Source organism: Trachypithecus francoisi, unplaced genomic scaffold (assembly GCF_009764315.1).
Source record: "Trachypithecus francoisi isolate TF-2019V2 unplaced genomic scaffold, Tfra_2.0 Lachesis_group3, whole genome shotgun sequence".
NCBI lineage: Eukaryota > Metazoa > Chordata > Mammalia > Primates > Cercopithecidae > Trachypithecus > Trachypithecus francoisi.
Window position 1 is genome coordinate 18974762 of NW_022681468.1, and position 5339 is coordinate 18980100.

Sequence of the window (5339 nt, forward strand, 5' to 3'; positions counted from 1 at the left end):
AAAAAGAGATTGCTGCTGTTTCTAACATGTGCCCAGGGTTCTGGGAATCAACTAACTCTGTTGCTTCCCTGCTCGCCTGTGCTGGAAATCTCAAAGGAGCTGAGGGAATCTGGGCCTTTGTTCACTTGTTTTCAGGAGGCATGGGACATTCCTATCTGGAGACTGCTGAGAGTAACTCCTCTTGAAAATTTGCAGCTAGCTAAATCCACTATGCTTTCTTACTAGATGTAATCCTGGCACCCAGAGATGCTAAGCCCAAATGGCCTCAGAAGTCAGGCAGGGAAGGAGAATACTGGAGTAACACTGTGATTGGTAGGAACTGCGGCAAATGGGAAAAATGAATGCTCTGCCTAAAGATATTTAAGTTCAGAATTTTTCCGGAAGTTTACCCTGCCAAACAAAATACATCTATAGGCCAATTTATTCAGAAGGCCTAAGTTTTCAATTTGCATATGGCCATTTTGCTTTTCTGCATTCCTACCCCATACCTCTATGTAATTTTTTTTGCCCTTGACCCGAGAGTAATTGGGAGTGAGGTGCAGGCAGAAGATGTGGCACTGGGATATGTTGTAATTGAATGTTATGAGGGCAATGATAATTACACAAAATTTTGAGTGGGATGTTTCTTAACTGCATTGAAAGACTTGGCACAAGAAAACGGGAAGCTCATGACAGCCAACTGCCAAGTAAAAACAATCTTACAAAGTCAAAGAGTTCTATGGTGACCTTAAAGGAGACTCTTATTTCCTGCAGACTGCTGAAAAGCAGGCCCAGCATCTAGTTTTCAGTGTAGCAGAGCTGCACAGGTGACTCAAGGCATAGCCCAACAGATCTCATCTGTCAAAGTTAATGCCCTGATGGGAAAAGAGTGGGACCACTAACTTGTATTAGAGAGATTTGGGTAAACAGTCTCCCCTTTTCTGGAGTCCATGAAATGACACCACTTAAGGCAGGTGCTTTGCAATATGGCACTAGTTCTCTTCCAGATCCAGTTCTCATTAGTTCCAGGCCAATGACCAGAGTCAGGTCTCAGCACAGTCTGATCAAGGAAGTACAATCTCTGCTCCGGGAGGAAAAGTCTATACTGAAAAGGATTTGCAGGGACACATGTGGAAGCAGATCTAGCGGGCATCGTCCTGGAGTGGGAAGACAGATAAAAGGTTGCATAGGGAGCATTTTCAACAAGGGAGAGCTCATTCGTGACTTAGGTTTCAATGCTTTGGAAACATCTCAAGATGATTCTGAAAATCTGTTTGGATGGATCCTTAAAGCTTGTACAGTATGATGGCCTTCAGTAAGTGAGGTAGAGATGCTAGGACTTTCTTGAATTACAGTATTGAAAAAAGGATCCGAAGGATCATAAAGATGGGGCCATTAGAATTAATTTATTTTGTAAGATCTAAAAATCTATCACCTGGCCGTGTTCACTCAGTGAACACAGAATGTACTCCATTAACCAAAGAAATAAGGAATGCTGTGGTCAGAGGGAACTGACAATTGTTTAGAAGTTTAATGGAAATTATCTTTGTAAAAAGGACTGATGGTTAGAGATGTTGTCATAAAATTGGGCTCTATATTATCAGTGGGGATGACAGGATTCCAGAGTGGCAGAGCTTGGAATTCTGATAGTTGAACTATCAGAGACATGGTGGACATAATGTCTATAATGAGCACCAAGGTCAGGCTGTCAATCAAAATGCCTTAATGGGGATCTTTGGTGTTGGCTAATAGACCATGGTGTTCTTAGATGTGAGATAGCTAGACTGCTGACAAGGATTGCTGACTTGCACTATTTTATTTTAAAAAATGGAGAACTACAGAAGTGTAACATCAGTCACCACAGTGAAATTTGCAATCTTTCTTCCAGTTTAAAAATTTGTTAATATGTAGACCTAGAACCCACTAATTGAAAGGGAGGCTGAGTTCCCTTAAGGAATAACATTGCAATGCTATTGCAAATTTATATACACGTATGAAATATTCCTTATAATCCTTCCCCAAAGGGACCTATGGCCATTGATAGACCATTGTACACTGGGGTAGGAAGTACACATTATCTGGTTTTGAGCACTGCTAAATATGGAATCTGAGCTTTCTCATGCTAGTGGAGTCAAAACTTCATCATGGAATTCCAGTTAGAGTAGGTATATGGAAGCTAGGTGATAAGTGAAATGTTAGCTCAAGTTTATTTCAGTGATTTTTCTAGTCTCCAAATACACAGTTATTTTAAGCATCTGGCAGAACCCTCCTATTGTTTCTCCAACTTGTAGATTAAGGACCATTATGGTAGAAAGGGCTCTATGGAAACCCCTGCAATTTCTGCAATTCCTTCTCCTCCTACACATACACGCATACACAAATGCACACGCACGCACACACACACACACCTAAGTACACATTCATGCCCTATATGGTAAATAAGACGCAATCTGCATCCTAAAAGGAATTACACAGGTTTTCACTACCATTAAAGATTTAAAAAATGAATGTGTGGTGGTCTCATCATATCCCTATTCAGTTGGTTTATCTGTATCTTGAAAAAAACGTATGGGTCATGGCAGACAAAATGTGGTACCTTTCATGAAAAAGATCAGCACAGTCTTTGGCATTTTATATGCAGCTACTAATCTGGAAAGCACTTTGTTTTTAAGTCAAGGGTAGGTAAACTACAGCTCATGGGCCAAATATGACCACAGACTACAAAAGCAGAGTTGAATAATTATAACAGAACCATGTGACTAAAAATATTTATTGTGTGACCCTTTACAGAAAATGTTTGTTGACTACATTTCCATCAGCAAAAATGATCAAAAGGAATTTGTCTTTACATTTAGAGGAACAACTCTACATACTTACCATTGCGTTAACTCTCCTCTTCCCTGTCACGATATAATAGCTAGGTATTTCCATAACCTTAACCTTCTGCAGAATGTCACAGTATCATACTTTTCTACTGTATTGATGATGCCATGCTTACTGGAAATGTTAATACCCTAGGTGACCCAGTAAGATACATGCATATCAGAGACTAGGATATTATTCCAAAGAAATAAGCACTTTGTTCTACTTGCAACTCCTACCACTAAGAAAGAGGTACAGTGCTTGGTGAGCCTTTTTGAATTTTGGTGGAAGAATAGACTGCGTTTAAAAATACTGCTTTGGTCTATATTCTGGGAGATATAGAAGTTTTGCCTGGGCCACAGTTAACAGAATGCCCTGCAAACTAGACTATTGAACCATAAAACTCAGTAGATCTAATCATCATAGAGCTCTCCATGATGAAGGAACTGTAGGAAATGAGAATCTCCTTCAAATCTGACAAAGAGTTATCTGGCTTTTGCAAACTGCCATTTCTTTTGCAGCTCCTGGCCTGCTACCGGATATTTGTAGAGATTTAATGCCTGGTTATAAAATCACAAGACACCAAGTGTGAGCTGTTTCTGAGTCCGTTTAGTGTTGCTATAAAGGAATACCTGAGGCTGCGTAATTTATAAAGAAAAGAAGTTTATTTGGCTCACTGTTCTGCAGACTGTACAAGAAGCATGGTGCCAGCTTCTGTTTCTGCAGAGGGGCCCAGGCTACTTCTACTCATGGTGGAAGGCTAAAGGGAGCCAGCATGTGCAGAGATCACATGGCAAGAGAGGAAGTGAGAGAGGGAGAGACAGAGAAGTAGAGGTGCCAGACTCTTTTTAACAACCAGCTCTCATGGAAACTAAAAGAGCAAGAATTCACTCACTAATGAGAGAATGATACCAAGCTATTCATGTGGGATCCACTCCTCATGACCCAAACACCTCCCACTAGGGCCCACCTCCAACATTGGAAATGAAATTTCAAGATAAGATTTGAAAGGAGCAAATATCTGAACTAGAGCAAGCTGTGTGTTATTAGATCCACTAAATCATACACTGGGTTAGCACAGCAGCAATCTACATTGTGGAATGTTGTGCCTGGAAATGGGCCTGAGACAGGTCCAAAAGGCAAGAGTAAATTGCACTAAGAAGTGGCCCAAATTTGCATGTCATCTGTTTCTATCACTTCGATATCTTTTTATCTCATCTTGCACTTAATGGTTTATAGGGGATTCCCTATGACCAACTGATAGAAGATTGAAAAAACTTCAGACCTGGCTCACAAGTTGTGTCAACAGATGCTAGTCAAAAATACACTGCTGACATATTATAGATCCACTTAGTGGTACATCTTTTTTTTTTTTTTTTTTTTTTTGAGACGGAGTCTTGCTCTTTCGCCCAGGCTGGAGTGCAGTGGCTGGATCTCAGCTCACTGCAAGCTCCGCCTCCCGGGTTTACACCATTCTCCTGCCTCAGCCTCTGGAGTAGCTGGGACTACAGGCGCCTGCCACCTCGCCCGGCTAGTTTTTTGTATTTTCAGTAGAGATGGGGTTTCACCATGTTAGCCAGGATGGTCTCGATCTCCTGACCTCGTGATCCGCCCGTCTCAGCCTCCCAAAGTGCTGGGATTACAGGCTTGAGCCACCGCGCCCGGCCCACTTAGTGGTATATCTAAAGAGCAGTGGTAAAAGTAAATTAGCCAGCAGGAAAGTGGTGAGCAGTAAATTGGTCATCTACTTTGCATGAATGACTGGTGAAGAGTCTGGAAGGAACCAAATTAGAAAACTGGGAAATGATGATGTCACAGGAAGAGGCATATAGATTGACCTATAAAAATGGACACAAATTTTGCAGCTATTACTACCTACCAGAGAACATCTACCACCAACAGGTATTTCAGCAACCAGTGGGGAAGGCTACCTCATCATGTATGTCATTTCATCTCTCTTTCATTGACTGCTTCTATGCTGGACAGTAAGCCCAAGAAAAGGGTGGTCGCATGGCAGAGATAAAGGTTTGCATGAACTCCTTCTAGTCTAGCTAATGATACTCTTGAATGCTCAATTTGTCAACAGCAGAGATTGAGGAGATCCGTCAGGCTCTTGGTATCAGGTAGATTACAATTAGACATCTTCTACTCTAGGGGGTTGAGGAGGACAGAAATTTGTCCTTATAGGAATTGATCCTTAATGTGAATAGAGCCTGGGTTTGCACTCCTCGTCTATAGTTCCTCCACTGGCTTACCATCCAAAACTTTTTAGAATGCTTGACTTATCAACGTATATCTCACACAGCATTGCCACACACCAAGGGAATTGTTTTATAAGAACCAAGGTAATGAGTGCATGAAACAGGATCTAATCATTGTTCCTTGTATCCCATCACCCAGAAGCAGTCATCCTAAGAGAATGGTAGAAATCATATTAAAGGTTCATTAAGATCCCAGCTTGGGGACAACACCTGGCAGGGTTGAATGTGATCTTCCAG